At 35.6% G+C, this 11695-nt stretch overlaps 1 non-coding gene across 1 annotated transcript; it reads right to left on the reverse strand.

Annotated features, from left to right (window-relative positions):
• Nucleotides 1–267: 267 nt before the first annotated feature.
• LOC133869964 (small nucleolar RNA R71) lies at nt 268–374 on the reverse strand. The gene has a single exon (XR_009900592.1). It is a non-coding gene; the product is annotated as a small nucleolar RNA R71 (small nucleolar RNA).
• Between the last annotated feature and the right edge of the window lie 11321 nt (nt 375–11695).

Here is an 11695-nt window from a genome sequence, read left to right on the forward strand (position 1 = left end):
TTGTCTCCGTTGCTCAATATGGTTCCACACTATAGAGGCACACCTACAGAGGATCCATATCTACACATTCGGGACTTCTTTGATCTTTGCAAAACTCAAAACATCCATGGCTTAAATGCGGAAGGAATCAGGTTAATTCTCTTCCCTTTTTCCTTGAAAGATAATGCTAAGTTATGGTTGAATTCTTTGGCTGCAGGGTCTATTCACAATTGGGAGGAGTTGACCACAAAGTTCTTGAAAAGATTCTTTCCAGCCCAACGGACTAGACAATTGAGGAGGTAGATTCAAACCTTCCAACAAAAAGATGGAGACCTATTCTTTGAGGCATGGGAACACTTCAAAGAGCTACTTCTAAAATGTCCACATCATAATCTATCTCAAGACGATCAGGTACAAGCTTTTTATGAAGGTTTAAATTATTCTAAAAAAAAGTCTTGTAGATTCAGCTTGTGGAGGCATGTTAATGGAGAAGAATAGCGAGGAGGCCATAGAACTTTTTGAGACTTTAAACGAAAACTCCCAACAATTTTCATCCCGAGAAAGACAAGGACTTAAAGGAAAGGGCGTCTATGAAGTAAATGTCAATAATGGCGTTCAAACTCAGATGGCTACCATGGAGAGGAAACTGGACATGCTAAAAAGCCATGACTACTCATCACATCTCTCCCATTCAACAGATTGCTCAAGTTGAGGTATGTGCCATATGTTCTCATTCTAACCACACCACTAAGACTTGCCCCATGCTTTCATTTACAGATCAGGAGCAAGCAAATTATGTGAGCCAAAATAATTATCCTCCAAAGAACAATCCATACTCCAACACATACAATGCAGGGTGGCGAAACCACCCCAATTTTTCATGGAGTAACAATCAGAATGTGCAGAATCCACAAAGGCAGCAAAGAAATTTCCAGCAAGGATATAACTATCAAGCTCCACCACAAGCGGTCCAACCAAATCCAAAGCCAAAGAAGAATGACCTCGAAAGTGCTCTACTCCAATATATAACTATACAACAACAGAGCAATACTCAGACCAGTCAAGCTATCCAAAGATTGGAAACACAAGTGGGGCAGTTGGCCAAAGAGTTAAGTGAGAGAAAAAGGGGCGAATTCACAATAGAAGCTGACTGTGAACAAATCATCAACCACCTCAAAAGAGAAAGAGAAGAAGAGTTTCAAAGTCAGTTGGTGGCTAATCCTAGTGGATATTACGTGGAGGATTGGAGTTCTTCCTATCATGAGCAAGCTATCACAACATTGATGAGTGAAGAAGTGGTTGAAAATCATAAGGAACAGGGGAAGGAGGAGCAAATTAAGGTCACACATGATCTACAATGGGAAAAAGGCAAGAAAGTGAGCACTGAGGCTTCTTCAACATTAACTCCTATTCCCGAATTACCAAGATGCCATGAGAGTAGTTTGCTAGGACCATTAGACGAGCAAACTGAGGTCATCAAAATAGAAAAACTCTCTGAGTATTCTCCTCATAGTATTTCAGTTCATGATTCCCTTCCGGATGAGAAATTGTTTGAGAATTCTCAGATTGATTTACCCCGATCTGTGAAAATTAGGAACTACCTTTTTGTAGGTAGAATTCATTCTCTATGGTCCAAGAGAAGAAAAGATTGGTGCTTCAAGTTTAAACTCAAAAGCTACTACCAAAAGCGCTCGAGCAGTCTAGGAACTCAAGCGCATCTGCCCAGATTAGTGGTACTGAGGCCACTGCATGCACTACAAATCCATATCCTTTAAAGAATTCTGGTTTTGTTTTTAATTATTGTTCATTTTATTTTGGTTAATTTTAGTTTTATTGTGGTTAATTTTAGTTTCTATTTTTATTTTATTTTTATTTTTATTTTTATTTTTTTAGTTTTCCTTTCCTTGGTTTTGTTTTTCTAGTTTTGTTTTTCAGGAACAAGTGTTTTTGCATTCAAGTTTGGGGGTATGCTACGAGCCATACCTAGTCCAACCAATTTTCTCATCTCCCGGGTATGATCTTTCCATTCTATCTACACATTGAGGACAATGTGTAATTTAAGTTTGGGGGTATGGGACACACACACACTTTTAATTTAAAAAAAAAAAAAATGAAATTGCATGTTCATGTTATTTTTAAGACTTGGTTGATCTAAAAATTGTGATTTAAATTTCATTGGTGAGCTTAGAATGTTGAACACATGATCATTTGAAATTGATGCTAAAGTCCTACTACTTACTTTTGGCATCTAAGGATTCATTTGTTTCAATCTAAACTATCACAAGCACATTAGCATATAATTTTTGAGGTATGATATATGAACCTGATTGTGTATTTTTCAATGTCTTAAGTGAAGCTGTGTGACTTGTTAAATGGATACCTTGGTATATTTATAATAATAATAATAATAATAATAATAATAATAATAATAATAATAAAAACCATTTTTTAAGCTTTCACCGAGTAACTGGACTTCTTGCCTCATTAAGTAGTGAATGTTCACGTCAAAAAGTGAGAAATTCAGATTGGTTAAAGTCATGACTAGTTTAGATCTGTAGCCTTTTTGACTCGAGTTAGTATGCTCTTAGGGGTGTTTCAACACTTAATGCCTTAAAACCATCTGGTTTGGGAGCATTAGCTTAACACTCGTTACATGGGTCAATTAGAAAGCTTAAGAGAACTAAGCGTTGCACAATTTGAAAAAATTAAAAAAATAAAATAAAAAAATAATAATAATAATAATAATAAAGCTCTTGCTATTATGCCTTGGTTATTCAATTTGATGGGGATCCCAATGAATTTTGAGATATTGAATCATTGCACATTGGAATTAATTTGAAGCCTCATGATTATGTGTTAGTTCACCTTACACTGAATTGAACTTATGATGCCTGAGCTTGTCGTTTGTAAGTGGTTAGACTTTGGAATTCTATTTTATATTGAAGATGAAGTTTATCTTTTTAAGTTTACTAATGAATGAGAATCATAATTTTGGTGACACTTAACTCTTTGGAATAAACATGAATTTTGGCATAATGTTTGTGGGTATCATTCATGGCAAACCCTCACGAGACTTCACTCGTCCACTAGGGAGTCCTAGGGGTTTAAAAGGCTTATTGCATACGCTAAATGCAATCGTGTTTCCCGCGACAGAGGAGGTAGAGTAGTTATTGTTTTAGTTTTCATTTTATTTTCAATTCTGCATTACTAAGGGACTAGCAACATGTAAGTTTGGGGGTGTGATAAGTGCTGAACATTACACATTCAAGCCCCTTAATTTACATATGTTAAGCTCTTAGTTTTGTTATAATTTGATGTTTTGTGTTGTTTTTGTGTTTTCTTGTATTTTACAGGTTTTAGAAGAAAAATCGATCAAATTCCAAGATTATAATGAAGTCAGCAAACTCACTTTTGGATAGATTCAAACTCCAAATCAATTTTGAATTTAAGGAAAGAGAAGTTGGCAAAAATTCGTTATCTTTGAAAAGAATCCAAAATGAGCATGTCTCAGTAATTTAATCATAACTTTCGGCTCAAGTATCAGATTGCAACAAAATTGATAGCGTTGGAAAGCTAATAAGAAAGGAAACAAATATGTCAAAAATAGATTTTTCCTAATTCGGATGTTTTCCATGCCAAAATCACCCCGCAATAAAAGACCGCAAATCTGTACGAATTTTGGAATCCTTTTCCTACTTGGATAGAAATTTCAGAAAATGAGAAGACTTGTAATTATTCTTTTTGAACTAGAAAACCTACTTAGAATTGTAATAGGAATTCTAAAGCTTCTAAAGCTTCTCTAATCCCTATAAATAGGACTCTAGCCTTTGAAGAAAGACACAGAAGCTTTGAGGAAGAATCAAAGACTACATCAAGGAGGTTCTTTCTAGTTTTTATTTTCTTCCTTTATTTATTTTCTGTATGTATATAATTTTAGTTTATATTAGTTGTAACTAATACTTTAGTTAGGGCTCGATTGAAGCCCTAATCATGTCTTTTTAAGTTTTTCAATTTGCCTTGCTACAATTTATATATTGATGCTTAACTTGATTAATTCTAGTTTCTTGAATTCCTCGCATGTTTATGTTTAGCTAGCATATTCTTGTGGTATGGATTTGTTATTTATGTCAATTTGGATGACCGAGTCCTGGGCATAATAGAGTAACGGAAGAACCCCGACACAGGTTCTTGGATTAATCAACATAAAGACAATTGGAATAGATACCATATTCCAATCTGAGTGTGTTTACCGATTTCCATAGATTTATGTTTTCTTAAAGAACAACTTAGTAGATACCATGCTAAATCCTTCAAGGAAGAAAAAAGTTAGAGTAGATACCATGCCTAACTCGTTGTTTAGGGAAATCAATAGTTTTAGGAGAAGGTATCATTCCCTTGTAGCTGGTAAGCATTAAGCATCATGTTATGATTGTAGTATTGTGTATATTGCGAATCTTATTTGAGTATGATTAGCGGTGGATATCGAAGCCCTACCTTTTCTTCATAGTATTTTTAATTCAATCTTTTATCCTGTCTTATTCAACATATCGCTTTTAGGAATTTCTCTTTAAATACAATTTATACCAATCCTCGTGGGAATGATCTCGTATTTGCCTGCTATACTATTATTTTGATCTTGTGCACTTGCGAGTAAAACGTACAAGTATTTGCCTATTTATTTAGGTAGATATTTGCACAACAAGGTTTAGGGTGGTTAGTTTAGGAGGAAAATTTTCTGATTTTAGGTAAGGATTTTTTTGGTGAAGAAGGGGGAAACTACCGGGTATTGAAAATTTCTGAGAAAATTTTCAGATTTTGTGTTCAAGTGGAGGAACTGATTGAGATGGAAAATTTCTGAGTTTTGAGTCTTAATTTGGATTGTTAGGTGATTCAGATTCTAGTATAAATTTTGGGTTCTTGTTTGTCCATATTGGTGTTTGATTATATGAAATCTTTTGGCTTGTTTTGTGGAAAATTTCTGGGGGTTTTAGGCTTTTGGGTGAGGAATTTTCTTTTGAGAAATTATGTTAGATAACTGAATGGATTTCTATATTTTTTTTTTTTTGAGATGCTGGGTATTAATGACTAAAGTTGGATTGCTGATTTTATGGTTTGATTGTTGGGTTCTTGTGAAAAATGTGATGAAACTCATCCCTGATTTTTGTTGGCAGTAGTTTAGAGTAATGAGATGTCCTTGTCAAGAATTTTGTTCTCCATACTCTATCAATATTTGTTCAATATTCATGTACAGTGTTATCCTAACTAACAGAATACTAGGTTGCAAAATATGAAAATATCACACTACTACGTTGTCAATTCTAAATAGTGTATCAATAGATTTGTTGCTTGGCTCACTTAGGAAAACAGGAATCAAACAAACGAAAAAATGTTTATTAATTAAGTCAGTTTAATATTTGCGGATGAGAAATAGTTGCTTTCAGTGTTTAGCTTTAAGAATTGAAACTTGTGTATGGAAAGTTTCTCATTTTCAGGTTGATGATTTCTGGAATTTTTTTTTTACTCACAATATTCCTTTTAGGATGTTTTCATTAAGGGACTTTCTTTCTTAGATAATATGTCTCAATCACCGAAAAGACATGGTTACTAGCCTGTTGAAATTAGCATTTTCTGCCTAACATATTCAGCTAGTATATGGTATAGATTTATATAGAACCTGCCATACACATGACGCAATGTTTTTTTTTAACCAAAATGTTACCCCTTAATGCCACCAAGTACTATTGACCCTACAAACAATGAAATGTTTTTATGGCAAACTCTTTATGTAAATTAGTTATGGATTCCTTTTCTCCTATAAGTCTATTCAATTGTTAATACCCAAATGATTGATAATTCTGTTACTATTTATATCTAATTTGGTATCCTGGAAAGAGAACGAATAACTAATAATAATGACCGAATTTCTAGTAAAAAGGATTATATATTTTAGTTGTATGTTGCTAAAAATACAATAGTCTTCTAGTCAATATTTTGCACAAAAAAAAAAAGGGATAATTACACTTAACCCCCCTGATTTTTCTATGGTGTGGCGATTTACCCCCCAATGTACCAAAATTGGTACATGACCCCCCCGAACTTGCCAACGTGTGGCAAAATCTACCTTCCGTCCAATTGACTGTTCGTTTGGACGGAAAATCGGTCACGTGCAAGTCACGTGACTGTTTAAGACAGAGACCCTCCCCAAGTCACGTGACTTGTACGTGACCGACTTTCCGTCCAAACGAACGGTCGATTGGACGGAAGGTTGATTTTGCCACACGTTGGCAAGTTCGGGGGGGTCATGTACCAATTTTGGTACATTGGGGGGTAAATCGCCACACCGTGAATAAATCAGGGAGGTTAAGTGTAATTATCCCAAAAAAAAAAAGAGGAATCTCACTATCTTCGGAATGTCGTCTAAATCTTTTCTTTTGTGTGATCCTAACTAGGTAGAAGTATCCAAAACCTCACTCAGGACCACCAAGGTAAGGGAACACAACCTTAAAAACTCCGGCAAATTTTTAAATAAAATCTTTTCAAAAAGAAAACGTCGGGAATTTTCAAAAGATTCTTTTACTTGAATATTGTTTGTTCTATGAAATAATGAATATGTTACCTATGAACCACAAGAACGAGTAAGAAGACTATGGTATGAATGAAGATGATGATTCTCAATATAAATTTATATGTTACTTGAACAAGTTGATGAAGCTATGATTCACTTACATGAATGTATGTTTTATATGCATCACATAAAGTTTAATCCCACGGCACCATAATGATGTGATCCGGATCTTTTAATGATAATGATGGGTAGCAGGGCAACCACACCAAAAGTGTGGGGCTATCGGCCGGGGGGGTTCTCACCTAGGGAGCTTCCTAACCCGGCAGCTCTTCCCTGTGACGACAGGATGAGCCTATGGATCCCTCGGGATCGGTCCTATGGACGAGCCTAACGTGCACCGCTCACGGTTAAATAGCGGAAGTGGGCCATTGGTAGATAAAACTTACACACTATAAATGCACATTTCTTATTGTTACTGATTTTTTTTTTTTTATGTGAAATTTTAAATTTGTAAATTAAATTTTATATTGTATCTTATGTTTTGTTGTGTTACTTACTGAGTTGTTGAACTCACCCCCTTACTCTTACAATTCTTTTCAGATGGCGCTTCATATCATCATCCTCATAGCGGGCGTACCCATAGGGGTCGCTACCTATGATGATCCACAATTCTGGCCCATTGATGCTGATCAGTGGGTTTATGTTTGTTTTGATAGCTCGTGATCATAATGTTTAGTCAGGGATTCATTTTTGTTTATGTATAGTTAATGACACTACTAGTCCGGACCAGTTTGGAGATAGTAGAAGTTTCCCTCTAAGAAATAGTACGAAGACCAGATTGATTTTTTTTTGTATATGAACAGTGTTTTATTTTGTGATCCCTGACTATTTGTATTAGCTAAAATGTTACTAAGACTTATATATATATATATATATATAAAATGAAGTTATGTGTATTAATCTACATCTGGGGATTATTACCCTTTTTCTTTAATATTTGTGGATGAATTGATATATATATTTTCTCTAGTTCACGTATCCCCTTATATCCCAAAACGGGGGCGTGACACTGAGGTTGAACATAGGTTTTGTATCCGACATCTGCATGCCAATTTTAAGCAAAAAGGGTGGAAAGGAAGAGCATTTAAAGATGAGTTGTTTGGAGCAGCTAGAGCCACAACCGAATCAGATTTTAAACGGCACCTGAATGTGATTAAGGGTATGAGCCAAGAAGCTTTTGATTACTTGGAAAAAATTGATCCTAGAGGTTGGTCAAGGCATGCATTTGGAACCAATTCCAAAACTGATATGATATTTAATAACATTGTTGAATCTTTTAACTCTTGGATTAAGGATGCCAGAGACAAGCCACTTCTAACCATGTTGGAAATAATTAGGAGATAGTTGATGAATAGGTATCACATTAAAAGAAAAGGAGCTAGTCAAGCCACTAATAGGATTTGTCCAAAGATCCTAAAAAGGCTGGAGAGGTCTAAAGATCTATAGAAAAATTGCATTTGTGAATAGCGAGATGGGGCAGCGTTTGAGGTAGACAGTTGCTATGGTTCAAGGAGGGTGGTTAATCTTATCAACAGGACATGTAGCTGTGGTAGATGGCATCTTAATGGGATTCCATGTCCTCATGCATGTGCTGCCATTTTCGCCGACCGGCGTAATCCATAAGACTTTGTGCATGCGTGCTATTGGTATGATACATATAAGAAAGCATATGCTCCTTCAATTCATCCAATGCCTGGCCCTGATGAATGGCCAAAAGTTACCCTTGACACCATTCTACCACCATTGGTGAGAACTTAACTTGGACGCCCTAAAAAAGCTAGGAGAAAAGAAACAGATGAGCCTCAACACCCGTATAAAGTTACAAGGCAAGGGTATGATGTTAGATGTGGGAATTGTGGGTTGATTGGTCATAATGTCAGGTCCTGTCATGAGCCATTGCGGCCAAACCATCGGATCCATAAGCAGAAACCAAGCAAAAAGAAAAGATCTGTAAGGACGAGCCATTTATACATGTTAGTTTTGGCTTCTTAACTTAAATCTTTTGTTGATGTATATTCTCTTTTCATGCAGGAAACTGTGCGTAATCAGGGCAATGTGAGTAATGAGCAAGTCTCGCAACCAAATGCGTCTGGGGGCCATCAAACGTAACATGGCCGCCTAGTCAGCACAGTGAATTGATAGATAGTGTATATTACTAGTCTAATTCTATAATATATATTTTATTTAGTCTAATTCTCTATATATGTTACTAAGTGTGGATGTGTTGTTTTTTCCCTGCAGGGGGGGAATGTGACAACAACTAGAGGTTCACAACATGATGGGGTACAGAAATGGAGTAACATACTTTGTGATTGAGTAGTTTGTAAGAAACAACATGATGGTATTTTGTTGACGTGTGGTGGTATTTTGTTAGGAACAATATGATGGTATTTTGTGGATGTATAGGAGTATTTAGACGAGAACAATATATGTATTTTGTGGATGTATGAGGGTAGTTTGTTAGGAACAATATGATGGTATTTTGTGGATGTATGGGGGTAGTTGTTAGGAACAATATGGTGGTAATTGGAAGGTATTTTGTTGGATGGTATTTTGTTGGTGTATGGTGGTAATTGGAAGGTATTTTGTTGGATGGTATTTTGTTGATGTATGGTGGTAATTGGAAGGTATTTTGTTGATGTATGGTGGTAATTAGAAGGTATTTAGTTTGATGGTATTTAGTTGATGTATGGTGGTAATTGATAATGGTATTTTATTTTTCTCTTGCCACTAGTTAGAAATAAAATTTTCTTTTGCTAGAATGACAGAAGGAAAGCACGAGTGGGTCATCTTTTTCTATGAAAGCATGAGTGAGTCATCTTCCATTTCAATGTGTATTTAGCAGGCATTCAGGATACATCAAAAAATTAAGCCTAATCTAAGAGCACAAATCAATTCACATGTGCTAATGAGCTTCCGGCACCATAAAAAACTGTGGGGCTAAAGTCTCCTACATTGCAAAGACACAATATTTTAGCATTCAGTTTTCAAGTTGCAGAAATCCAATTGAATCTCTGATTCAAGTAGTAAAGAAACTATATTTACAAGTTATATAATTGGAACTACTAAGGATAAGGCTTTAACTACACAAAATGCACTTCTTGGTGCTTTTGGTTTGGGAATTACAATGACATCAATCCAGTGGAGTATAGGAAGAGAATCCTAGTTAAATTAAGAAACACAAAAAGCATCGACCTACTTTTTCCAAGTCCATATCAACCACTTAGTACAAACATCACCTACAAGATGAACAAAAGTGATCTAAACAGGACACATAAAACCAAACAACATATCAACCACTTAGTACAAACACCAACTCCAAGATGAACAAAAGTGATCTAAACAGGACACATAAAACCAAACAAAAGAGCAACAATTATTCCCCATGACATAAACAAAATGACATTTGATCGCTTCTCTTTTTTTGCTTGTTTCCGAAGTTCTTCTTCCATAGTCTTAATCTTCACCCTCAATTCGTATACAACCTCGCCGCCACGTTCACAAATGCGTGGTTCAAACCATTCAAAATATTTGCAATATGGGCCTTTGCTGTATTGAGCGCATCCAAAGAACCGTCTTCCAGGATTTTTCCTCGTCCATGAAGTTCTTAAATATGTTTTCATACCACAGTAGCATTCCCGTGCTGGCGCTTCACTGCAATTTTCCGATGATGACCAATTTGAAGACATCTAAATGAAAAAACAAATGACTTCAAATTAACAAAGTGGTTCCAAATCCAATTCCACACTGTTTCTCATTCAAAACTAAAAATTTCTGTCTTTCAAACAAAAAATATTATGTGTTTGGTCAGATTAATTTTCAGGCTTTCTTGAATATTTTTGTACAAAAATAAGAGGACCTAGTTTTAACATGCACAAATTAGAGTATCTGCAGATGCTGATGTCTTATTTTCTTATTAGTAACATCTCAAATGCACTTGGCTTAGTTTGTTTGCAGTTATTCTTTCTTTTCTGCCATATACTAAACACTTGAGTATCTGAGATGATGGATGATAGCTTAATTTCTGGTTAATAAGTCAGAAAATTATGTTTGTATTGATACTTATCAAAAAAAAAAAATTATGTTTGTATGATCTCCTTGTTACCTAACCTTATGGTTTCCATGTGAATGGTGCATATACATTGAACTATATTTTCAGATTAATGCATTTTATCCTATTACTGCTCTTAAACAATTAATACATAAAACCGAAACATCAACACAAACCAATTCCAACATTTCAGGAGAATAGAGTAAACCCTAAACAAAAATCTGTTCTACAAACTGAAGGGGGTTCTCAACAAAAAAAATCTACATACAGAAATCAGTGGAACAAAAACCCCCCAAATGGTGGTGACCGGCAAAGACGAATGAAAAAGAACGAGGAATAGCAACAATACCATCGACGACTGGCGTGACTCGTGACTGGTGAAGCAGACGATAGGCCGAGTAGCGTGACCGGCGAAGTAGACGATGGGCTGCGCAGCATGACCGACGAAGAAATACGAGTGATAGCGTGACCGGTGAAGAAGACTGTGAACTGGCGAAGAAGACGGCTACGGGTATCAGTATCAGGGACCAAACTGTGCGATTATGAAGAGTGGCGGAGTAAATGGAGGTTTTTTACTGTTGGGGAAAAAGAAGTCAGCCCTAAAATTTACTAAACTCTAGTCAGTCGACGTGGCCAACCCCAGACGACGTGGAAAATCCAAAAAACGACTAAAAACTAATTTGAAAACAAATATACACGTGTCAATTTTTGAGTGGGTTTGACGTGTAGGGCTAACAGAATCCGTCAATCTGGTGGATGGAAAATCGATGCAGAGAGTAAAACGTAATTATTGCATACCACAGGGACCTCCCATGAACTTTTTAAACCATAGGGAGTAAAAAATAATTATGGCATACCATAAAGACCAACGATGCAATTATCCATATATATATATATATACTTTAACCCTTACTTACAAAATTAAAAAATAATAATAAAAAAAAAAAAAAAATTATTTGACTTTCTCTCATTAAAATGTCAAGCTCCGTCCATGGTAATGGTAATATGACGTAGAAACACCATTACCCTTTAGAAAAGGG

Source organism: Alnus glutinosa, chromosome 5, assembly GCF_958979055.1.
Source record: "Alnus glutinosa chromosome 5, dhAlnGlut1.1, whole genome shotgun sequence".
NCBI classification, from domain to species: Eukaryota; Viridiplantae; Streptophyta; class Magnoliopsida; order Fagales; family Betulaceae; genus Alnus; species Alnus glutinosa.